Source organism: Rutilus rutilus (genome assembly GCF_951802725.1).
Source record: "Rutilus rutilus genome assembly, chromosome: 12".
In the NCBI taxonomy this organism is placed as follows: domain Eukaryota; kingdom Metazoa; phylum Chordata; class Actinopteri; order Cypriniformes; family Leuciscidae; genus Rutilus; species Rutilus rutilus.
In genome coordinates, this window is record NC_140217.1 from 20,875,536 (window position 1) to 20,902,839 (window position 27,304).

The 27,304-nt window shown below is 39.1% G+C and overlaps 2 protein-coding genes across 3 annotated transcripts in view; one reads left to right on the plus strand and one right to left on the minus strand.

Annotated features, from left to right (window-relative positions):
• Positions 1 to 27,304, plus strand: part of stx8 (syntaxin 8) — a 614,579-nt gene that overhangs the window by 79,583 nt on the left and 507,692 nt on the right. The gene's annotated exons all lie outside the window — the stretch shown is intronic.
• The window catches only part of septin9b (septin 9b), an 83,447-nt gene that overhangs the window by 36,724 nt on the left and 19,419 nt on the right, over positions 1 to 27,304 (minus strand). The window contains exon 1 of one of the 2 annotated variants that reach the window (XM_084425810.1): positions 3,056 to 3,167. The exons of the other annotated variant lie outside the window; for it this stretch is intronic. The gene's annotated coding sequence lies outside the window, so the exon portion shown is untranslated. Of the gene's footprint in view, positions 1 to 3,055; positions 3,168 to 27,304 lie in introns of those variants that run through there. 2 annotated transcript variants of the gene reach the window in all.

Below are 27,304 nucleotides of genomic sequence, written 5' to 3' on the forward strand. Positions count from 1 at the left end.
AGATCAGTGACAAGGAAATCAATGCATATTTACGGCACTTTAATGTAAATGTTTAATCTGACGCTTAATGAATATCTGACTTTTATATGAAACCAGGCATATTAAAATGAAGCCACAGAGAGGGGCAGACTTGGTAGTCAATCCAAATATTTGTAACTACATCAATTTTCTAAATAGTTTACCATTAATGCCACTATCCAGATGCTATAAATCTAACCCGTTGTGTTTTTTTAATCGTTGATGTGAATTCTAGAGATCAAGGTGGTAAAAAAAGCCAATTTAATATAGGCCTAATGACTGCAAGATAGGGCTGCACGATTATGACAAAAATCATAATTGCCGATTATTCCCTTGAAATTGTAATTGCGATTATTAATTGCGATTATCACAATTTACATTGAATATAGCCTATATATATAGGCATATTATTATACATGTTTACTTAAAAATTGTGAACACACACACAAGTACTGTCCCCCTTTACTTAACATAGACATAAATTGTTAGAATATGACTAATAGTAAAGACTACTAATAAATAAACATTAGGCCTATGCTAAAGCTATTGGCATTTTGGGGTTAATATTGAAACGACAGTTACCATGGTGAATACACAATACTAACAAGAACTGTTAATGAAACATGGAAACTGCTCCTGGTGAATAGAATGAAAATCATACCTGCATGCAAATCCTTCTCAGCTAACACACGACGTACCAGTAACGTGATTTATTGGTATTTTACTTTTATTTCATGACTTACTAATTTACAACGTAACAACGTTGCATGCTCGTAGTTTCCTTTGCACTTTATATACAGTGAAGCGATACACGGCGCGCGCCTCCGCCTTTGCGCGTGCAATTGAAGAGTGTGCGCTATGAGTACAGTATAACGGCTGACATGACAGGAACGTCCGTTTTTCTGAGGTGAAATACATTTTATTTCACCGTACACATACGTCACTGCCTGGTAGTTCCTATTGTGCTGGGTTTTCTGAAGTAGTTGTGATTCGCCTCTCATAACATAACATGCTCTAAATGCAGGCAGAGTGGATTTTTTTTTTTTTGTAATCGCGGCTTTGAACGATTACGTAATCGTTGCATCCATAATCGTAATCGCGATTAGAAATTCGATTAATTGTGCAGCCCTACTGCAAGATGCATGCACAATTGCTGAAATGAACACTTATTAAGTTATTTTTCACATACATATACATATATATAGCCTATATATATACAGTAGGCTAGTCATCATTTGAAGTGGATCAAAACCTTTCATCAAAGTTATACATGAATTTTGAACAATACCCATTTTTGTTTTAGGACAACTTTGATGAACTGTTTTAATCCACTTCAAATGTTGACTACTGTATATATAGTGAAAAATGTTCATTTCAGCAATTGTTAAATTTTAAATTATATATATATATATTTAAACTGTGCGTATTATTAATTAAAACCTTGTTATTACACCTTGGAATACCTCTTTTATTCATTTGAAGAAGTACCAAGCAGGCCCGTTTATCATCCAAAGCTGACAAACCCAAACCAGGCAAATATTGGTTAATGAATCAGCCTGTCAATATATAGGCCTATCGGTCTACCACTAAGAACAAAATAGGAAACTGAACATAAATGTTGAGGCTTTACACATTTGAACATGTCCAAAACATTAATAAAACTGATGGCCAATCTTAGACAAATGTGATATGGTATGGTGGGACAAAAGCATTCTCATTTTCCGCATGCACTCCTTATCACGCATGTAAATAATCAACAACAGTGTTCAACAACAGATTATCTTTAATTTTAACATCATTTTTAGAACCAATCATTCTTACATTGAGATTTAACCCATGTAATGTACCATAAAAAGTAATTACAGTGCCTAATAAAGTTAACCCCCAACTGGCTACCTCAAAGTACCTCTTTACATTTGGAGCATGACAAATATTCAATTGTGGGTATTCAAACACCATTAGATGTGTGTTATGATGTTACAAAATAGGTTAAAGATTCGAAAAAGAAGGAAAACAGCTGTAGTGTAATAATATATTACCGGTATAGCAAGAAAAAGGTTGAAGGGCAGCTGTTCTACAGATGTGGAAGGATTTTCTGTTTAATAATTGGGTCGATATATAAGGAAGTTGAGTTTTATCTGAAAAAGGAACTCTGCTGAACATATCATATAACCTTGTTGATGTAACTGAAGATGACAGAAGTATTTGTAATGGGTTTATAACGAAGCGCAAACACACCTGAAAGATCGATGTGCTTGAAAGATTGCTAACTTCTGTTACTGTAAAAAAAAAAAAATGACTGGAAGTAATCTGACACTGACAAATGGCATGAGAAGTTAAACAGTGGAACAGAACAGATCTGTGCTGAATACAAACAGGTCCATTAACTTACATGTTAATGATAACAATTAAACAACAGAAACTATATTGTCATGCAACACAAAAATAAGAGAATGAACATAGGAAGCCATTAAAATAATTGGTGATTGGGTATAAAAAAAAACTCAGAGCGAATGTCAACAGCTGACACATGTGGGATGCTGGGCCCAATGTAAACTAGGCTAATTAAAAGAACGGATCAAAAATGTCTGATGGTAGAAACTGAGAGCAGTGATGACACACACCCCACACAAAGAAAGGACAGGGCCAGGAGGCGGGGAGAAAGGGAGGGGGGGTGGAAGAAAAGTAAAGGAGGGGTTCACTGAGCTTATCATCTGTTTTAATGCACAGACAAACAAGAGAAAGAGGTCTTAAAACACAGTACAAAATCCCACAAACGCTAGCCAAAACCTCCTCTACTCTTTCTCTCTCACTTGCTTCCTTTCCTCACTGGCAAGAACACAGTTAGGACACCTGGGAAACTTGTGCATGCAGCAACACACACACATACATACGCGCGCGCACGCACGTCACGCAGTCTGTAGCTCTGTAAAAGCATTATAGCCTCTCTGAATGAGACTTTGGAAAGAGATATAAAACTCACGCAGAGAAAGTCTGTTTTAACAGAAGTAAACATGGACAGCAGATAGTGACTCACCCTTCGTTTAGTAGCTCTTTATCTCTCTTTCTGTCCCTCTTTCTCTGTGCCCGAGTCAGCCTGCAACACCAGCTGGACTCACAGCCACGCCCACTCTAGAGTCATGTGACCACAGAACAGCCAAGCAGCACTCATCACCCATTCATACAGAGTATAGTAGAATCTGTCATGGTGTGTGTGTGGCTCAGGTTTTGCTTACATTTTGGCGACCAAATGTCTCCAAGAAATTTGCTAAACTTGTACTTAATGTACAGTAAGGGAAGGATAACGGCTTAATAAACAGACATTTTAGGTAGAGTAAGTAGAAAATATCATAGCTCAGCAATGGAAGTAAAAAAAAATCCCCACCATGATATATAAACAAACATTTGTTTGTCTCTTTGTATAAGAGACCCTTAAATTATTATTATTAGCATATCATTGTAAGTGGATCAGTTTTGTTTAGAATTCTGAAAAATAACTTGTTTTATAAATGCATTCATTCATTCATTCATTTAATTAGATGTCATATTGTATTAAAACATATTTATATTAACATATTTATATTTTGGCGGAAATATAAACTACTGGTGGAAATATGTTCTTCCAATAATCAAATTAGTTCTCAAAAAAAAAAAAAAATTAAACTATTGATATTAATTATTATCATTACTAATCAAAATGTCTTTAGATTCTGATATGGTAAGTTTTTTTTAATACATTTATATACTTAATTTTAACCATTTTAATGCATTACTGAGTAGCTCTTTTGGCATCACTCATTCATTGTACCTAGTATGTCATATTAGAACTGAAAGAAAATATTAATAAACAATAACCATCTCTTTCAAAAATATATTTTGTAGCAGAATGTTACATGAAGATTAGTGCAAAATTAGAAATATTGCACACCACTTTACAGTCAGTTTATAATGATGTTATGCTCTTCACTACACACTATTAATAATACATTTAGTCAAATGAAAAAATAATAAATCATAACAATATTCAGTCACTGTCCGTACAAGAGGAAGTGATTTAACGTAACTTTCCTATCACTGTATCAGCAATAAAACGCATAATTGAATGTGTGCATGTGTATACAAGTGGATATGTGTGTCTATATTTTTTGCATGGGCAAGAATGTAAACATGCAAAATGCAGGAAGTCGTTAAAAAGCACAAAATCTTTAAAAGGTTTAAGGAAACCCAGGTATCGCTGTTCATTTGAAACAATTCTTCTGAGACAAACTTCATGTGTCTGAGAGAGTAACCACATCCAGCCACCTAGCTAAGACTGATAACAGAAATGATAAAACAGCATTCTACACCGATTGTAATGATAGGACAGTAACGTTCAGCGTTTATTTCGGCTTTTGAGATGGCAAAAACTTCAAAACAATTCTTAAGACACTGAGAATAATGAGAGAGGTCAGGCCATGAGAGAGAGAGAGAGAGAGAGAGAGAGAGAGAGAGAGAGAGAGAGAGAGAGAGAGAGAGAGAGAGAGAGAGAGAGAGAGAGAGACTTCCTGTAGGTTTTTTTTATGCTTATCTTAATTACGCATATACATACGAGATTGGTCCTTAGAGGTTTGACCACATGACTTCCTGTTCATGATAACTACCATAAACATCCAAGTATTACTGGCCGGTTGTTGCTCTTCACACATAGTAAGCCTCTTCCTGAGATTTCTAGACTGGAATTGTTTGTTATTCTATAATGAATGTTTATGTTGTTTTACTCACAGGAAGTTATCAGAAAGCAAATTAAGGTGTATCACTGCCCGAGAGCAAAATGAGGAAAAACCAGTCAGAGAGAGACAAAAAGACAACGAGATAGAGAGTGTAGAGGAGGAAGTGTGCTATGTGCAAGATTAGATATGATAGTGAAATGCACGCTTTATAATTATAGCATATGGAATTGATTTCACAGCTTTCTTAGTCCTGAGGCAGTGAGGATGACTCATTCTTCAGAGATTTAAGACTGCAGCTCTGTCTTATCTGGAAAAGGCTTGGGTTTAATTCATTCCTGTCCCCCTGGTGTTGTTCTATCCCAAACAACTGAAGGACATTTAGTTTGAGGATAATATGTGGTTAGAGTAAAGCTGTCACCTTCAGACATCTTATAGATCCACGGTCAGCCATTGATTAGAAGCATTAAGTGTCCAAACATGCAAAGCTTGTGCTTTAATTTTACTCAGTAGATCCTCAGACAATGGCTGTCTGAAAGCTGAAAAATACTGCCTCCACAGGGAGCATATGGAGAAAGGAATTATATGATCGTGTCACATCCTATCTACCGTACATATCCTGTATCTGCATTTTTTTGAAGGCAGCATAGATGTATCCCTCACTGATTTACCACTATCCTCTACATTAAAGGGTAACTCTCGCCAAAATGCAACCTAGGGTCTTTTTGTTAATCTACCCGAGGCAAACGTCCGTTTAAAAGCATAATTAGAATGGAAAGTTTGACCGTATTTTCGTTTTCGGTCAAACTGCCTTTTGAATGGGAGTGCTTGGGGCACTTCTATGACAGTATCAAAAATTGCTATTTTTAAAACGCTAAGAAGGCTCGACACAACATGAAACTTTGCTCGAAGTATCACCAGGGGCTCTACACATGAACCCGAGCATTGAGAACATTGTTTGTGTACACAGAGTTTACTAAAAAGAAAGATTTTGAACAACTTACTGTGTTTCCGTCCGCCGGCATTTTGTCAGTCAATAATAGTCAATCTCCGAATGCGAATGAACTGACTCTGAATTTTAGTATTGTTTCTTATATGAGGATACTTTTTCAAATACAAGGTCAATATTGATTTTCACTAATGACAAAACAACAAATTATCTGTGAATTTATATGGAACTAAGCTTTAGGAGCTTTCCATCTTTACTCTGTTTTTGCTTTACTCTGAACAATGATGTGTAGAGCCCCTGGTGATACTTCGAGTAAAGTTTCATGTTGTGTCGAGCCTTCTTAGTGTTTTAAAAATAGCGATTTTGATGCTATCATAGAAGTGCCCCATGCACTCCCATTCAAAAGGCAGTTTGACCGAAAACGAAAATACGGTCAAACTTCAAAGTGCCGTTTCCATTCTAATTATGCTTTAAAAAGAAAGTGTGCCTCGGGTAGATTATAACAAAAAGACCCTAGGTTGCATTTTGGCGAGAGTTATCCTTTATTTCAATTCCGTGACAATTGAGCTAAAAAATAAAATGGTGCTAAAAAATAAAGAAAGTTGTGATTGGAGGTGTTTAGTTTGTGCATTTTCAACTTTTGAATTCATTTCTAGGGAGAAATTAGTATTGTATTAAATATTCACCAAAACTCTCTCTATTTTGTTGGAGATCTTTAGACCGTTATGCTGTCTTAGAAGTCAATTGAAATCAGTTTCAGGAGGTACCGCCATGCTCAAATGCTGCTTGTGAATTCACTGCCTGCAAGGGCAGTAACATTTTACACATGATCCATTTGCAGTACGTATTCAGTACATATTTTTGTCATTACCCATGTTAACAGGTTAGAGCATTCACACTGCACAGTGCAGATGCAGCAGCGCAGCAATCTATTCCGTACCAAGTAATTTTTTTTTGTCATTGCTGCATGTGCTGAATTAAAGTGGTAGCACATTGTTTGTGGTTAAAATGAACATGGATTGACAAAATAAAAAAAATAAACAAAAATCACCATAAATGCATATAGTTAAAGTCTAGCATGTTTCCTATAATCACCATATGACTTGCGGGCCTGGGTAATGAAAAGAAAACTACACCCATTTGATGACAAACTAGCACAGGACTGCAAACACAAGGGGCCTCATTTATCAATAATGTAGCAACAAATAAACTAATAATAATAATAATAATAATAATAATAATAGCATCCACCTGGATGATGCGACACTGGCCATATTGTGCCAGAACACCCACCACTAACCAGCCACACACAACGTGAGGGCTCAAAACAATTGGCATTTAAATATCACGGCCCAAAAAAATCACGGTTTAGAAGCCTTGTCCCTAGAGTTTATGGCCAAGAAGAGGAAGTAGGAAAAATAAATTAATCTTACACCAAAAGCACCCATTAACTTCATAATTGCAAACAATTAAATTCATTTGTATGCCGGTAAATAAAACAAAACATTTGCAAACATTCTAAACACTATAAACATATAACATAGGCTATTTTATTTAAATTTATCGGTAGGCTATTCAGAACAGAACAAGAAAGAAAAATAAATTAAATTATAAAAGAAAACACAAAAGGCTATAGTCGCATCATTATAAACAACATAAACGTCAAGCCAAAAATCATTTATTTAAATTAAAACTGAAATGGCATTGGTCTCACATTGGCTTTCTCTCTCATTCAGCACAAATCCAAATGTTTCCATATTCGCGATTTAACATTTGGTTGCTAAACTACTATTAATTAGCCTATATTATTTTTAAAAAAGTGGTATTTTTAATGGATCACATACACCTATCTATTCTAATTTAATAGAATTTTAATTTGACATTCTAATATTGTCGGATAATGATCGGTTAAAAAGCGACGGTTGTTGGTGAGGAACATAATCTAAATGAACAACAAACTTTTTTTTTTTTGCCACCAGATTTGCTATGCTGCTCAAAAGTTCACGCTAACTCAAAAACTTGTGTACACGAGCTGACGTAAGATTTGATCGTAGCCACCACTAACATTCATATTGATAGAAGCCAAGTTTGTGTGGAAACTGAAGAAAATGAGGGCCAAGGAGGAGGAGAGCAAATACAGAGGTTAATGAAGGAGAGCAGGTGGGACAAATGAACCAATAATGAAGAAGAAGGGCGGAGTTACAACAATAGGCAGGAGAGCACATGTCACATAGAAACAAATATGACAAGCCATGTGCTTACACCAAACATGACAACAACAAGAGCACATTGCCAGTGAACACAATAGCCATGTGCTCAAACAAAACGTTAGGCTTGTTCGACTTGAACCAGCGCTGCACAGACTGATCGGTGAATGACATCAAAATACCGCGAGAGCGATTAGAGAGCAGACGCTCCATATGCTTTTCAATCGCTCTCGCTGTGCTTTGATGTCATAAACCGATCGGTCTGTGCAGCGCTGGTTCAAGTCGAACAAGCCGAATGAAGCCAATGAGAGCTCTCACCAAAACATGACAACGGGAAAGCACACGGCGGATGTAAAACAAATGAGCCACGTGGTCCACAGCACAAGACAACAAGAAAGCACACAGCTGATTATAAACACAAACCGCATGCTACACAGAAAACAACAACACACATGGACAGAACTTTCGTTACCTGTATAAAAGACACCTGTCCACACACTCAATCAAACAGACTCCAACCTCTCCACAATGGCCAAGACCAGAGAGCTGTGTAAGGACATCAGGGATAAAATTGTAGACCTGCACAAGGCTGGGATGGGCTACAGGACAATAGGCAAGCAGCTTGGTGAGAAGGCAACAACTGTTGGCGCAATTATTAGAAAATGGAAGAAGTTCAAGATGACGGTCAATCTCCCTCTGTCTGGGGCACCATGCAAGATCTCACCTCGTGGGGCATCAATGATCATGAGGAAGGTGAGGGATCACCCCAGAACTGCATGGCAGGACCTGGTCAATGACCTGAAGAGAGCTGGGACCACAGTCTCAAAGAAAACCATTAGTAACACACTACACCGTGATGGATTAAAATCCTACAGCGCACGCAAGGTCCCCCTGCTCAAGCCAGCACATGTCCAGGCCCGTCTGAAGTTTGCCAATGACCATCTGGATGATCCAGAGGAGGAATGGGAGAAGGTCATGTGGTCTGATGAGACAAAAATAGAGCTTTTTGGTCTAAACTCCACTCACTGTGTTTGGAGGAAGAAGAAGGATGAGTACAACCCCAAGAACACCATCCCAACCGTGATGCATGGAGGTGGAAACATCAATTTTGGAGATGCTTTTCTGCAAAGGGGACAGGACGACTGCACCGTATTGAGGGGAGGATGGATGGGGCCATGTATCGCGAGATCTTGGCCAACAACCTCCTTCCCTCAGTAAGAGCATTGAAGATGGGTCGTGGCTGGGTCTTCCAGCATGACAACGACCCAAAACACACAACCTGGGCAACTAAGGAGTGGCTCCGTAAGAAGCATCTCAAGGTCCTGGAGTGGCCTAGCCAGTCTCCAGACCTGAACCCAATAGAAAATCTTTGGCGGGAGCTGAAAGTCCATATTGCCCAGCGACAGCCCCGAAACCTGAAGGATCTCGAGAAGGTCTGTATGGAGGAGTGGGCCAAAATCCCTGCTGCAGTGTGTGCAAACCTGGTCAAGAACTACAGGAAACGTATGATCTCTGTAATTGCAAACAAAGGTTTCTGTACCAAATATTAAGTTCTGCTTTTCTGATGTATCAAATACTTATGACATGCAATAAAATGCAAATTAATTATTTAAAAATCATACAATGTGATTTTCTGGATTTTTGTTTTAGATTCCGTCTCTCACAGCTGAAGAGTACCTATGATAAAAATGACAGGGCTCTACATGCTTTGTAAGTGGGAAAACCTGCAAAATCGACAGTGTATCAAATACTTGTTCTCCCCACTGTATAAGGGCCTACAGCATACAAACTGCAAACAGATCATGTGTGAAATGATCGTAAGCTTTCGGACGCAGCCTCCGCCTAATTCCTTTATGGCTGCTTACAAAATGGGCCATTTGAAGAAAAATAACCTTGGAAAAATGTGTTCATTTGTTTAAAGCCTATTTGTCTGAGGTATAGTAAAAGACTATACCTCAGACAAATAGGCTATAAATAAATGAAAAATTGCCATTAGCACTGATAACAGAGCCCAAAAAGACATCAAGGTCCGAATAAATAAAGCAAGAGGAGCTTTTAGCAGGCTCAGAACCATCTGGAAGTCTAAACAGATAAGCCTCAGAACAAAGATCAAGCTTTACAACAGCAATGCTACATCAGTGGATCTCTATGGCTCTGAATGTTGGAGAATAGTGAAAACAGACATGAGCAAGGTAGATGGCTTCCATAACAGTTGCCTTAGGAAGATCTGCAACATCTACTGGCCCAATACCATCTCTAATTGCAATCTGTACAAAAAGACAAGATCCAAGAACATATCTCAGGAGATCGATACGCCGAATAAGATGTCTCTGTCATGTCCTCAGGATGTCTCAGGAAAGGATACCCAAAGTGGCTTTGTGTTGGACACCACCTGGCGAGCGCAAACGAGGCAGGCCAAGAACAACATGGAGACAGACAGTGGCGACCAAGCTGGAAGAAATGGGGCTCTCATGGGGAGAAGAACAGTTCACAGCTCAGGACAGACCTAGATGGAAAGAGCCAGTAGATGCCTTATGTCTCACACAGGATGAAGAGGATTAAGTAAGTATGGTAAAAGACAGACAGTGTATTGTAATCGAGTTTATGTTGTTCCAGTTGTGTGGTAATTTGCTGCACTGCTTCTAACATGTTTACAGTTACTCACACCACAGGTCCCAAGAATACCATCACAACTCTCATGAATAGTGTTGTTCATCACTTCGGAATCACTAGAGAATGAAACCTCCTAGAGCTAGATGAACCCTGATGTTCTGTATTCTGAGGCTGACAGCTGTGAGTCATGAGGTCATAATGTGCAGAACACACAGGGAACATAAGGTAGGTCAAAGGTTATTTTGCACCCCCCACCGACTAAATAATTCCTCATTCTCTCCCTCAAACAGACATCAATGCTTTTCATATGAGTCCACCGCAAAAACACAATGCAGCCAGGCCACTGCGGGGGAAGGGGTGAGGTTGGGGTTCAAATAATATCCCTATGTGATGATCCTTGTTATTAGAGATGTGCCTGAAGCCGAATACCTTAGGCATGTTAATGACTTCAAAATGAATAACGAATTGTAAGAAATAATAAAAAACTTAGATGCTATTACTCCTTGTGCTTGCTGGATAACAGGTGAGTCAGGTGAAAGCTCAATATTTTAGATAAAATTACAACACAACACAATCTTTCTGTTTCATACAGAGATCGTAAAACTATTTCATTTGAATTGAGTGGTTCAGTCAAAATTTCCTTAAGAGACTCGATCACTTTATATGATGAACAGATTTAATTTAGGCTTTAATTTACATATAAACATCGATCAGCAAACATAAACACAAGCTCAACTGAACCTGAGGAAGCTCAAACTTGCTGCTTGACACACAAGAACAAACCTCATTGGTTCTTGCAGAAGCTCAAACATGCTGCGTAACACATGACAATGAATCTCATTGGTTCTTGCACGTCAAGCAAACATGCTTGAGCTTCAGTTTACCATAACTGATGTGTAAGTTGATCAATGTTTATTATATGTGAAGCAGACACAGACAGTGTTCTCAGACGCACACTTATACACTTATTAAAGAAACTGAGTTTATGAGACTGTGTTATCAGATTTCATTGGTGATTTCAAATATGAAATTTAATCATAAGCTTCGATGTTCCCCATTCAGAGAGATAGGAGCTGTACCTGCACGACTTAAATAGCTGGCTGAGAGTCGTTTCAAAGTGGCTGCCGAAAGTTGCTGTGTGCCAGTTCAGAGGCATGCCCTTCTGTTCATTCATCCATTGCTCCAATGGAACTTTCCTATCTGCTAATGCCATAAACTAATCAGTGGAACGGAATGTTCATAGCACTAAAATGAATGGAACTGTATAAAACGTAGTTTTAAGTAAGCTTCATGTTTTACAGTCTTGCATTCGATGTAGGAGTAATCTATGCTTATATGTATTGGCAGTAGCAAGTACTTGCTCTGCAGCAGCAGCAGCGTAGCAGATCTATTCCGCCAAGACCAAATATATCAGCATTGTCATACCCATTACCATGCCAAACATGACAGAAATATATTTCAGACAAATCATTTTCCAAAATATTTTTTAGGCTGCCATAATTTATAACTGACTCTTTCCTATGAGGATAATATTCATTTTAATTCAAATATGAGGGTTCATTAAAATATATTTTCACTATCTGAAAAGCAGTGAAAAGGTCTAGTGTTTCAAAAAACATAAAAAAATCTTTATAAACATTCTATTTCATCCTGCGCTACTTTATTTCATTGGGAACTCACATGTGATAATATTATTACAAAAACTTGATACAAATTGAGATGCAATTTCACTACCTGGAATGTAGTGAAAACACATTGTCACGTTAAACGGATATGAACCCAAATGCAGACAATAATAAATGAAACATGGATTTATTAAACAGACAGAAAACAAAGACCCTCGAGGGGGCAAATGAACATTGACAGGACTAGACTAATAAACTTGACAATAACATAAGACTAGAACTAACAGGCAGGCTACAAACTCTGATCACAGGAATAAACAGCTCACCAAACAGGAGGACAAGATACAAAACGAACAAGCACCGAGTAACAAACACAAGGACCTTAAATAAGAGACATTATCACCAGGGCACAGGTGACACCGATAAACAATCAAGACTAACGAGGAGAACAAGGGGGCGTGGTAAACACAAGACAACGCAATCACATGCCCAAAACACAGGCCATGTGTTTGCACACACACACACACACACCACATGAACAAATCTTGACATAACCCCCGTCTCACGGAGCGGCTACCAGACGCTCCACATGAGACATAAACTGTAACTCAAACACAAACCAACAAAACATAACTACTAACAACAATGGCAAACAAGAGTACATAATAACAGGATTGGGGTGACTCAATAAAAATAACACACAAGGGAGGGGGGGTGGGGGAACAAAAGAGTTCATCGGCAGGGGTCCAGAATGGATCGGAGAAGCAACGGTCCTAGACTCACTGGACATGGCCGAGGGTTGAGGGCAAAAAAACCGAACAGGTCTGGGTGGAGACACATAAGGTACAGTCTTGGGGAGAACAGATCGGGGTAACACAGTAGCAGGGGTAACCAGGGGAACCACAGGGAACAAAACAGATGACTGTGACCCTGAGACAAACGGTGTAGCTGAAGGTTCTGAAGCTGGGACTGGACTGGGCTCCTTAGCTGGGACAGGGCTGGACATGCTCACCTTCCCCTCTACCTCAGCGTGGACAAGCCTGGACTCCTTGGCTGGGACAGTGCTGGACTCGGTCCTTCTCCCATCTAACTCAGCGTAGACAGGACTGGCCGCAGCGACCGGGAGAGTCGATATGGGTCCCGGAAAAAACTGGGATGGAGGACATGAAGCTTTCCTCCTTCTCCTCCTTGACCGCGGAGCAGAAACCATATCCGGATTTGTAATCGGTACTGGGACCGTTACAACAAGTGGAGAGACCACCACAGGCAATGCTGACTCAGTAGATGCGGCTTCCGATGCAGACTCCCTCGACACCCCTCCTCCTTGCTTTCCGCGAAGGTTTCCAGCTACAGCAGGTGCTTTGGGAGTCGAGATGAAGGAAACATGGTCCCCAAGCGCTGCGATGGCCAGGACGCGACCTTCCGGGACCACCGGCAATGATGAAGATGTCCTAGTAGGATCCTGTCGCTCTCCCCGACACACACTGTTCACCACTTCACTGAACGGGCGTCGGATCAGCCCCTCTCGTTCACACATAGGAGGAGGTGCATTGAGACCCGTGATGAAAAAGGAGTTTAAGAGGATCTCTGGCATGAATCCCCTCTTCTCATCCACCCTCTGGACATATCTCTCCAGGAACTCCTCTCCTTGGGGAGGAAACGGAGTCCTACCTCCCTTCATATCAGTGGTTAGCGTCAGCCACCATTCTTCGTGGTCCTCCGACTGGCCTCTTGCAGGAAAAGACATATTGTCTGCTGGGTTCAAAAAATGGCTTGTTCGTTCTGTCACGTTAAACGGATATGAACCCAAATGCAGACAATAATAAATGAAACATGGATTTATTAAACAGACAGAAAACAAAGACCCTCGAGGGGGCAAATGAACATTGACAGGACTAGACTAATAAACTTGACAATAACATAAGACTAGAACTAACAGGCAGGCTACAAACTCTGATCACAGGAATAAACAGCTCACCAAACAGGAGGACAAGATACAAAACGAACAAGCACCGAGTAACAAACACAAGGACCTTAAATAAGAGACATTATCACCAGGGCACAGGTGACACCGATAAACAATCAAGACTAACGAGGAGAACAAGGGGGCGTGGTAAACACAAGACAACGCAATCACATGCCCAAAACACAGGCCATGTGTTTGCACACACACACACACACACACACCACATGAACAAATCTTGACACACATTGCATTGAAAACATTGTTATTTTGAAATTCCAAATCAATGATTGTAGCACAGTAAAAAAAAAAAAAAAAAAAAAAAAAGACTTGTTGATATGTTAATCATAATTTTTAGAGCATCCCTGCTTGTGAGTGTAGTGAGGCCAATAGGCAGTGGCATCTTTCACATCTTCCAAACTGGCATTTGATAATTTACCCAAATGCCTGACTTCCACAACAATATATGCCTTATATTCTTCATCTCTACCCTCACTCTCACTGCTTCTATCCTCCTTGATCGTCAACTTCTTCCTTTCTTACTATGACCTCATTTTCTGATGCACTGCATGCCATCACGATTATCAATACTTTCTGGAAAAGGTTCAGCTTTTCTTCTCTGCCTGCTATAAAACTTAGAAACATCAGCCTAAAAACACAACCTCAGAAAAGACTATTACACTGACTGCCAATACTGAACAATAGCCAGTTACTCAGAAAATATGTATCCCTTTAAAAGGACTTATTTTAGGACTAGGAGTTATTTATGCATATATACTGTAACACACAGATTTTTTTTGTTCTTTGAGCTATTGTTTTTACAAAATGTGCATTAAAACTTTTGGATGTACAATGATATTTAATTTTTTATTTTATTTTATGAATTTATATGTATTTTCTAGTCTAAAATGAACTCACTATGGAGCCTTGACAGCATGTGACCTAACATGTGCTAATGTCCCCTTCACTTCCTTGTTGCCAAAAATGTTCAACACATTGACTGAAGGGGATGTCATATGATATTACTAAAATTATATATTTTTTTGGTTGAACATTGTATTTTAACTGCAATTTTCCTTGTGTCATTTATAAATGACGATGTCCCATAAAGGGTTAAGGCCACATTGTACAACCACTTATAAAGTTAAAAGACTGAAGTGTTTAAAGAATTATATTAAGACAAAAAAGAACAAAAAAGAAGAGATTTAGAGGGAGAGAGATGTCAGAGAGCGATCAGACACATAGAATATCTAGGATAAGACACAGGAGGAAGTCAGAAGGGCCCCAGGATAAAGTCATTTGAACAGAGATGGTTTGCACTGTGGTGGGAAACTTGTATGACCCCTGACCTTCCTCTCGCCATATAAAGTAAACACATGTTTCCGGAAATTTCATCAAGAGAGGACTGTCATATTTCCAGTGACGCATCTCAGCTCAACTCTTCTCAGAGACAGAGGTGTCCTCTGTTAACAATTCACACAACTCTATCAAAAACAACATAAAAGCAACCAGAACTAAACTTTTTGTTTCTGAACCGGACACTCTGGAGTGCAACTGGGTGTGTTTGTTAAAGATTTCCTTACTTCCTTTGAGGCTGTGTACAGTATCGATGTGTCTGAAATTGAATACTTCCGAACTAGATAGTATGCAAAAAACAGTAAGCCAACAGATTAGTATGCCTTAGGTCACATGACAGTGACAACATGGAGTAGTAGGGTACAACGGGACTAAAGCCTCACCTTAAGAACAATTTACTTTTCACTCCTCCCATAGTGTATGATTGCAGAAAAAAAACTGTTTGTACTGAACATTGATGGAGCAACAGATTTTGTGTGAAAATAAATCATAAAAGTTGCAATGTATGAGGTGAACACATGGGGTAAAACGTTCACCATGCAGCATGGGGCAAAAGGCACACATTATTTATACAAATACTTAAGCTAAAATAATATGTTATTACTTAATAATAAATTAATAAATTAATAAAGGTAATACTTTTTAGTACAAGTTTCTGTTTATTTTAATAAAAATAATATAATAATTATAATAATAGATTTTTTAAGTAAAGATTCTGAAAGCATTGAAGGAGATCCTATAATAATTTAATATAGATTTAAAGTGGTAACAGTAAATTATATTTTATTTTATATTATGGTTAATATAGTATTTTTAAATATGATGGTTTCGTTATAAGTATGGTAATTGTCTCTTAAGGTGGACTGTCATGGTGACACAACCATCTATCAGCCCATCGTCACCAGATCCGCATGCTCCGCTCACTCGTTCACTCTTCCCGAACTACTGATTCAACGCACCTGCACCTCCTCATTTACCTGCACTATATATACCACAGACAACCTGCACACCATTGTCTGGTCTCGTCTAACCACGTACAGACTTCTCTTGCTACAACTCCCGTTACCTAGCCTGGGAAAACCCTGATGAACTTCCGACAAATTTGAGATTTGCTCTGCAAGTCCGTCTGGCCAAGAGCCCAATTTTTCCAAATCGAGGCAACAATCACAAACGTTGAAGCGGGATTTACACGATGACGATAGCGCTTAGATAATCCGTGCTTGAATAATCTGTGTTGAAGCAGATTTTGTACATGACAAAGAAGGCTGCCGCCGTGGAACATCCAGAACATCACTCGTTCGAATCAGCTATCGTGATCTGGGAAAACCGAGCAAAGAACAACACTCAAAGCCTTCATATCTAAAAAAGATGTTGTCACGGTCTTGCCGACTGGATTCGGCAAAAGTCTGATATACCAGCTTGCCCCGTTGGTGGCTAAATGAATGGGTCTTAGCGAGAGCCCCCTGGTAGTGGTTATTTCTTCGTTGGTAGCTCTCATGGAGGATCAGGTCAAGGAAGCGACAAAGCTTGCACTCTCAGCTCTAAACTTGGCACTGACAACGAAGAATTAATTTGAAGCGGTCAATGCCAGCTGATATTTGGCAGTCCTGAGTCCTGGCTCCTCAACACAAAATGGCGAGAGATGTTGTGCAGCAAAGTGTTTCGGGACAACCTCGTGTGGATTGTGGTGGACGAGGTCCATCTGACCTACAAATGGTAAGAAGTGTCAAGTAAACGTACTGTGATGTAGGCTAGCATAATGTTACAATAAGGCATCTGAACTGGATTGTAAATAGGCTATATACACCTAACATAAACTGTGCTAGTTGTGAAGGCTTCAGTCTTCAGTCTTCTGTCTTCTGTCTTCTGTCTTCTGTCTTCTGTCTTCTGTCTTCAGTCTTCTGTTGTCTGATCCCGAGCCATTGTGTGTTCAACCTGTACCATCCTTTAACCATCTGCACCTGTGATCATCATATTCCACCCAGCTAAGTCACAGTGAAACTGCTTGAACTTCATTCACACATTCACCCTTCCATCAACCAGTGTATGTTCCCTGCATCCTATCCTGTTGGTATACGTATAATTAGTATTCTTATAATTGTTACATTTAAGTGATAGCCACAATTTAATATGCAAATTATATTAATTAGAAAAGGCTTTTATTTGTGCTTAAAAGATAAAGTAACGCAGCTGCACACTCGGGTTTATGGTTTTCGACACTCCTGATGCTTCGAATCTTTTCCCGGAACAATCAGAGAAAAGCTTCATAGCTTCAAGAGGCTTCATTTCTCCATCCCTACCGTGCAGGACAGTGGTGCCGTGTACCAGCTTCTTTGACGTGATTATTGGGTTAACTGACTCATAACGTGTGCAATATCTCACGACCTCCCGAGTTCCGAGAGCATGGCCATGGGCTTTCCTGACAGCTTTCCTGCTGTTTTCATTTTCAGGTGAAAACACATCTGTCCTGCAGTCCAGAGATCGCAGTTATTGTGTTGAAGGACGTGATAGAGCCTGTCTCTCCGGCCAAGATGAAGAAAGGTTTGCAGCCAATCTTAGATCTGCAAGTATTGAATCTTGCCCTGCACATTTCAGCATCAGGATTTTGGCATGGGTTCAACATCAAGATTGGTTTGCGGCGATAGCCCTAAAGGACGTGTATTTTCATTTCTCAATTTTCACTGAATGCTAAGGGAATGCTAATTCTCGCACAGCTAAGGGAAGTGGGCATTTACCTTATTAACTATCTCAACAACTGGCTAATTCTAGCACACTCTTGAGATCTATTGTGTGCACACAAGGACCTGGTGCTCGAGCATCTCATCCGGTTGGGGTTTCAGGTCAACTGGAAAAGCACAAGAGCAGAGCATCTCTTTTCTTGGTATGGAGTTGGACTCAGTTACTATGATAGGTCTCATGACGGACCATGCCCAGTCGGTGCTGAAATGCCTAAATTCTATCAGGAAGAAAAGTGGTCCCACTGAAACAATTTCAGAGGCTCCTGGGGCATATGGTGTCCTTAGCTCCGGTAACACCGCTCTAGTTGATGCAAATGAGACCGCTCCAGCACTGGCTTAAGACTTGAGTCCTGAGATTGGTTTGGTGACATGGCACACATTGTGTGACCATCACACCGATCTGTTGCTGCACTTTCAGTCCTTGGACAGACCTTGCATTTCTATGGAAAATTTATAAAAAGTGTCAAAGCGAGTTTTTGTTAGGCTGGGGGGCTGTTTGCAACGGGCATGCAGTCTATAGACCCTGGACAAGGCCCGACTCCATTGACACATCAACTGCCTTGAGTTTCTGGCTGTATTTCTGGTCCTGTGGAGGTTTCAGCCATCAATCTATGGCAAGCATCTGTTGGACCAGACAGACAACACGGCAATGTGACAACACGGTACATAAGTGACTGAAGTCACTGCATGCCACTCACATCCCGAGTGACCTCAGTTGTGCAGTGGATTCATTCTCGTGACAGGTGATGCTCTGTGGAGAGTAGAGACTCCATCCCCAGGTAGTCCAGCTGATCTGGAGTTGATTCAGCGAAGCACCAATATATCTGTTTGCTTCGGTGGAATCCTCCCTCTGCCTTCTATGTTATTCTCTGAGCGGAGCTCCACTCAGCACAGATGCCCTGGCACACAGCTGACTCTGCGGACTGCGCAAATATCACCAGCAGTGACTGACACTATCATTCTAGCCAGGGCCTAATTAATGTAACTAATTAACAGGGCCATAACTAATTGACGTTCTTCCCGAGTGAAGAACCACGGGTCAGTGCTTTCTTTCTTGCTGCAGGAAGGGTTGGAGAGGCTGCTATCCTCTTCCACCTTGAAGGTGTATATTGCTGCTACAGCAGCACATCACAACGCAGTCAACGGTAAGTCCTTAGGGTCATCATCAGGTTCCTCAGAGTTGTGAGGAGGTTGAATCCTCCGAGCCCGTGTTATTTTTTCCTCTTGGGACCTCTCTTTGGTCTTCCTGGCCCCCCAGAGAGCTCTTTTTGAGCCTTGAAGTCAAGGGAACTGTGAACGCTATCTGTTAGCGAATCATACCTTGAGTTTAGTCCAGTATACTCTCACGTTGTCCTGAGACCCCCGCCTGGCTATGTGCCCAAAGTTCACTACCCACTTTAGGGATCATAAAGTCCCTGCACACTTATTTGTGGACCGAACAGAGAGTTCAGATGCTCTGAGCAGCTCTTTGTCTGTTTCGAGGGACAGCAGAAGGGGCTATCTCCAAACTCAGTGGATTGTGGATGCTATTTTTTGGCATTACCAAACCCAGGATATGGTGTGCCCCCTGGGAGTGTAGGCACACCCCACTTGGGGTGTTTCACCCTCCTGGGCATTAGCAAGCAGTGCCTCCCTGACAGACATCTGCAGAGCAGCAGGCTGGGCTACATCCAATACCTTCACAAGATTTTACAATCTCTGGGTTGAGTCGGTTTGTCCTGAGTATTATTGGGTATGAACAGGTAAGGTTTGGGCAACTGTCTGGGTGTAGCATTTGCATACAGCACCTTCCCCCTCTCTATAATGTGCACTTTTTTTGCCCATGTGAGTTCCCCGTTTACGACAAACCCTGGATGCCATCCTATTTCTCCAGCGTTCATTGGTAGCTCATCGGAATTTTAAATTTTTGAAATTTTTCACTCTTTTCAGGTGAGGTTGAATGCTCCAAATGATGGTCTCCGATGGTAATCCCTTTTCCCTGCAACATAAACAGGCATTTCCCTGTTGGTAAACCCTATGCCCAGTCACTGCGGGTGTGAGTTTCTCCTGTCTCAGGCAGAACCAACCACAGAGACTTATTTCCCTATGTGGCACTTCCTGACACCCCAGTGCTCCCACTACAATCCTCCCTCCTTTAACTAGTACTAATGAAAATGTAATTCCTGATATCAGAAATAGACATTGTTACTAGAAAAAGTACATTCTTAATATCAAGAATTCACATTTTAAATAGTACAAATTTATTGATATAAAAAAATGCATCCTGTGAATGAATAAAAGCTAAAATGGCTTACCATAGCATGCCACTGTGTTTTAAATGATAAAAGCAATACTTGATACTTGATGGTTATTATTTACTGAGGGATGTGCATCCATATTGACCAGTATGTCCAGCCAATCAATATTTTAAATGCAATATAACCTATAAATCAATAGTCAGTGACAATACATTGCTTTCCATCTTTATTGCAGAGTTGTAACTAAACTGACTTGGAGACTAGATAAGCATTTAAAAACGTCTCGTTTTAAACGTATGTGTGCCTATGAGGTGTGTCATCACGCCCATTTTGTACTGGTCCCCACGGATGTTTCTGCTGGAAAGTGCATGTTTCATTTCGTGCACGCGCATATGAACGCATGTTAACGCACAAGCTGCAGTTTATAAACAAACACCGTTGCCCTTTGTCGTTTATCAAACATAATAAATAGTTGTATTTCACTCTCACTTTTTTTTTTGTCAGGCACAAAGTCATAGTACACAGCCCTGGAAGTACCCGGCCTTAGCAAGCAAGACACAGACAGACCAAAAGATGCAATGCCCAGCTGGGTTAGACAGACAGACTAGAGAGAGATGCACATCAACTTAACTTTACTGTACTTTGCTGCTCCGAAGATGAACGAAAGTCTTACGGGGTTGGAACAACATGAGGGTGAGTAATTACAGAATTTTCATTTTTGGGTGAACTAACCCATGAAACACCTGCTGAAATGGCCAGGACACTGTCTCGGCTCTTCAGCACAAACCTGAATGAGTGGAGCAAGCCATCTCCTTTCATACCCGTATGTCGGGAGAATGCCATGCAAATTCCACTCGCTAATTCTCATTGGCCTTTTCTGAAGTATCACCAAATGCGACCCATCATGTCACTACATCGACACATCGTCTCTTTCCCGCCATCAGGGAATGTAGGTTACAATAGTAACCAAGGTGATATCAATAACAGTTAAATGCTCAAGCTCTTCAAAGTTAGGTCAATTCTGATTGGTTGTCAATGTTTTTTGTGAATTATCATCTGCCATCTGACTGTCCCATCAACTGTCTGGTTACCAACATTCTTCACTTTTAGGAGAACTATCCCTTTAAAAAAACGTATTTAATCTATAAATAAATACCTATTACACATTGAACAATTTTTATTTTTTATTTTATTTTTATTTTAGGGTCTTTGGTATCCTGTAATGTCATCCTTAAAATCCATGATTAAGAGGATATGTTGTATCCTTCATAATCAAGGCCTTTTTTTACTGATTGAATATATTTATAATCAGTGACTGGTTATATACTGATTGTATTATATATACATGAATTTTTTGCATGCATGTAGAATGTAGAAAATATGGTTTGATGTGACTGCTAGTAGTTCTCTGCTGTCTCTAGTAGTATGACTTCTGAGAGCCAGAAAGGTCTTTCGCTATTCTACTTGCCCTTGCTACAGTATCTTATGGTCAAAGTGAATTTATAAAACAAAATATATTTCACATCACGATGAATCCACAGCAGTATCACAGAACTGAGTACAACAGAAACAGAAGAAAAAACAATGAAAACAATCCTTGTATCTCTTTTCTACTTACAAATCTCAAACACCCTCTCTTAATCACAGATTCAGCTGGTGAGAAGAGTCCATTTTTTATGATGACTTTCCATAGACATAATGATTTTTATACTGTATTGACTGTAGTGTGTGTTATATCCCCTAATCCTAAAATGTCACCTCAAGGTAAAAAGTATCTGGTATTACTATTCTTGTGGGGACATTTTCTCTGCACAATGAAGGGAATACCTGAACCAAACACACACACACATCTGCAGGATGAGGCATGGAGCCAGTCAAAACACTCTGCAGAGGGTCTAAGGCACCAGCAGGAGGCGCTTAGTTGATAAAAATCAATTTATCATAATTTTGACAGCCCCTCTCTCTCGTCCATGGATAACGTTTGGATGGGTGGTCTGGGTATGACCTCACTGAAGCACAAGACAGCTATACTTGTTACAGACCCAACAGAAAAGATTTTAAATGAAACCTCTGCAATAAGGATGATCTAGGAGGGAACCATGGATTGGGATATGAACCAAGGTCAGGAATAAGTCAGAAAACCAAGTTTAGATCTAAATAAAACAGGGGATTGACAGTTGCCCGTTAAACAGTAGCAACATTAAAAAAAAAAAAAATCACATTGTTTGATTTTTGGATTAAAAATTTCTGGATTTAGGCTGATCTGATCTGAGGTTTTATAGAAAATCGAAATAAAGCAAATCAAAATATACTACAAAAACTACAAAATATACTACATGTGTTTACAGGCTCTTAAAGGGATGGTTTGGAGTAATTTCAACCTAGGGTCCTTTGCACCATGACCTCGAGCCAAACAACAATCAGCACTTACAAACTTTCCAATGCCTCGTTTTATGAGTAGGCTACAGAACCTATTTGTACTACTGTTGAAGTTAGGTACCATTCCGGGCATTATTAGTGGGGTAGTTTACGAGATACAACCTTGGATTGGGAAAAAAAGCTTCTGGGGGGGTGTTTGGCTCGAGGTCATGGTGCAAAGGACCCTAGGTTGAAATTACTCCGAACCATCCCTTTAAATGTCAGATCAAGGAGAAACAATTGGAAGGAAGGACGTGAAACAAGCTGATGTGAGGTCACTTCCTGTCCCCCAAAAAACTGAATGAACAGGAAGGAGCCTAATCTGTCACACTCACAACAAAACTATAGTTAGATGTTGCCCTCCCAGCTTTACTGTACTGTATACTATATTGTGGTATACTATATAGTTGTAAAGTGCCAACTACAGAATATACAGCTGTTATATAGTACTGTAATTGTACATAAAAGTAACTACATGCAAGTGAATACACAAGCACCAATTACAAAATAAAATTAAGTAAAGTGAACCTAATGCATACTAAATGATAATAGTTTCACATGAACCATTCAATTGTGTAGAATATCAGAAATAAGAAGTTTAAAAACAACAATGATAATTAAATACATTATATAAGTTCTCAGGGCAGATCAGAACGAGAGAACCCATGAGCACTAAATTAGTAACGTTTCTGTGCCAGTGATGCTATCTTCACATTCATGGTGTCTCGGGGTGAGCTAGTGCAGAATAATAATAAAAAAAAATATATATATATACAGTGCAATGCATAAGTGAATACACCCATGCTAAAGTTGACTAAAAAGAGGAATAAAAAATCATATTTTGGAAATTGAACTTAATGCCTTAATTTAAAAAATTAGGAAAAATCCAACCTTTAAGGACACCAATTTTCTTTGTGAATGAATAATGTATCGTAAATAAATAAATGTTCTTCCTTAAAATACATGGTGCATAAGTGAGTACACCCCTATGTTAAATTCCCATAGAGGCAGGCAGATTTTTATTTTTAAGTTTTTTTTTTTTTTTTTTTTTTTTAGGATACTGTGCATCCTGATAAAGTTCCCTTGGCCTTTGGAATTAAAATAGCCCCACATCATCACATAGCCTTCACCATACCTGGAGATTGGCATGGTTTTATTTCAGTTAGCCTAAAAGCTAGTTTGATTTGCATTGAGAGATGATCTTATGGAAAGTACCCCATGCCAATCTCTAGGTATGGTGAAGGCTATGTGATGATGTGGGGCTATTTTAATTCCAAAGGCCAAGGGAACTTTATCAGGATGCATAGTATCCTAAAAAAAAAATTAAAAAAAAAATTAAAAATAAAAATCTGCCTGCCTCTATGGGAATTTAACATAGGGGTGTACTCACTTATGCACCATGTATTTTAAGGAAGAACATTTATTTATTTACGATACATTATTCATTCACAAAGAAAATTGGTGTCCTTAAAGGTTGGATTTTTCCTAATTTTTTAAATTAAGGCATTAAGTTCAATTTCCAAAATATGATTTTTTATTCCTCTTTTTAGTCAACTTTAGCATGGGTGTATTCACTTATGCATTGCACTGTATATATATATATATATATATATATATATATATATATATATATATACATTCTTAATAAGCGGCATATTAGATTGTCATCATTTACTTATTAGATTAAATGCTCAATTCATTTTACAATGTCTTTATGAAGCTTGAAAGTTTTGCTTGAATTAACTTTCAGTGGATGGACAGAAATCTCTCAGGTTTTCATTTGTGTTGCAAGGATGAACAAAAGTCTTATTTGGGATGAATTGAGGGTAAATAAATGATAACAGAATATTTATTATTGAGTGAACTATGCTGTTAAGTTTTATTAAACCTGCAACATTCCTTTATTATTGTCACGGTTCATAAATCCTTGTTGTTCATTTTGTGTATCTGTTGGTGTTTTTGTAGGTGTTGGGTCTATGTGTGTGGTGCTTGTTTGTTGCCTAGTGACCAGCTCATCACTCCAATCAGTCACTTCAGCTGCAGCTAGTTTACTGCCTATATCTAGCTGGAGTGAGTTATGCTGGGTGTCGGTTCGTTACTCATGTCTTGTTCTCATTGCCAGTTACCTCATCAGAGTTGCTTGCTGTGTTTGATCCCTGCGTTCTCTTCTGAGTCCCGTGTTGCGCTGGATTACCGGTTCGGGGTTTTACATCGACCAGCATCCTTGTCTGTGATTCCACATTGAGAGTTTCCTGCATTGCACCCTGAGTATCCACTTTGTGGTATCGTCTGTCGAGTTTCATCAGTCTCCTGCATCTTGTCTGACCTGAGTATTTTCTCTGTCTAATAAACTGTTTGCTACTTGCACTTGGATCTTGGAACTCATTATTGTGACAATTATGTCTTCCATTGTAGGCCTTTTCTTTTAGATACAAACTCCTAAAACAAGCTGAATTGACTTTTATTCTAAAATGTATTCATATTTAATGCTTATAAAAAGCCAAACTTAACTTTTGCTTAGTTTTAAGATCCATTATAAACTTTTTAGAAGATATGTATGCTAGTTTCAAGAAATTATGTAGCGTATAACTCATTAACAGATGCTAAACAGCATAACACACAGAGTAATAGGGAGTATAGTTAGATAGAAAAGAAACAAATAAACCTATAAAGCAACGATTTACAAATTATATATCTTAATTGTAGTTTTACAAATTGTGTGCTTCGGGGTTCTGCACAAGCCAAGCATATCCGATTTAAATAAATTAGAACATTAAAAGTTTCTTCAGTTATTATAGAAAGTAAAACTTTTAGGTGATTAGAAGTCAATCAAATTTTTACTATGTGACTTTAGCATACAAAATACATGGTATAAACACATATATCCCCTTATACTAACCCTACCCCTAAACCTAGCCATCACAGAAAACTTTTAGCATTTTCTTTAAAAAAAAGAAAAAAAAAAGAAACGTTTTTCAAAGCCAAGTCAAGCCAGGAAGTGTCCTCGTAAACCATGTTTACATTGTAATACCCATGTCATTATACACATTTGTGTCCTCATGTATACAAACGCACGCGCACACACACACACACGCACACACAAACACACACACACACACACACACACACACACACACACACACACACACACACACACGCACACAGTGTCTGTTTAGGCATTAGATCATTCTTGGCTGCAGCTGTTCTTTCCGCTATTTTTTAGCATTTACAGGAACTCCTCTGGCCAAGAGAGCTTCCATATGTGTGATGTGTGCCATTTCTTGTTCTGTCAATGTTTGGTTGTGTACCTGGTTGTGATGTACATGTGTTTTATAAAAGCATTATAACGTAAACTGTGGAAGAATATGGAATATATGTAGGTTATATGTATATATTTTTCGTAACAGTCTTTCCTAAAGCAATGAACTCCATGTGACATGAGCTGCTAGAACATCATAATCAACTCACAACCACAAAGGCACCAAAAATTTCAGACTGCATATTACATCATACTCAGACATGGTAAGCTGATTGTAGGTTGTACACCTGCTGTAACCTCTACTAAGCCATAAGATTCCACCTTTAGCCATAGTTCCACCTTTCATAAAAGTGCTCAAAGCCCTCCTCCTTCATTATCCCTAATATAAATAAAACTGACAGAATATCCATCACATTTAATGCTCCTTTAAATAAACAACAGCCTTCATTAGAACAATTTTAAACTTTAAATGAAGTCTGGCATAAACAGCCTCTGGATGTTTTTTATAGTTTCAGCAACAAATGCCATTAAAGTTTTCAGATACTCCACAGCTGCACTGACTTAAATATGACCACTTCCCCTCTCATTCAACACAGTTCTCCTCTACCTCAGGTCCTTTGCGATCCTGTGTACCACAGTATGTTTATGTCTCAGTATGAAGGCTGTCTGAAGCACAGCTGGACTGAAAGTCTCGAGTCCAGACAGAGTAAGCCTGCGGCTGCCTTGCAGCTTTCTTCCACTCATGGCTCATTTGCATCTTGCTAATTTCTCATGGACAGTAAGGGCCGAAACTCAACGGCTCATTCAGGATATCAGAGTCAGAGTAAGTTCAGTATCCAGCTGAGATCAAACATTAAAATATTAAAACAATTCCTATGAGAAGACCATTGACCAGCTGGGTGGTTATCTTAAAGCTTAAAAAAACAAAAAACAAAACATAATGCTCCCTTTATTTTGAGTGTCTTAACTACTACTAGTAGTTAATACTACAATGCATTTACGGTATACATACATGTTTTTATATTGTACTTATATATATATATTTTTTTTAATTCCTACATATGATTACATCAGTAATTAATTTCTATAATTACCCCTACCCCTTAACCTAATCATACCATGAAACCAGTCTCTAACCTTACCCGCCGTGTCCCACCTCAATAGTGTTTTGCAATCCAACATAAACACAATAAGTACGCTGTACCAAACGTTATT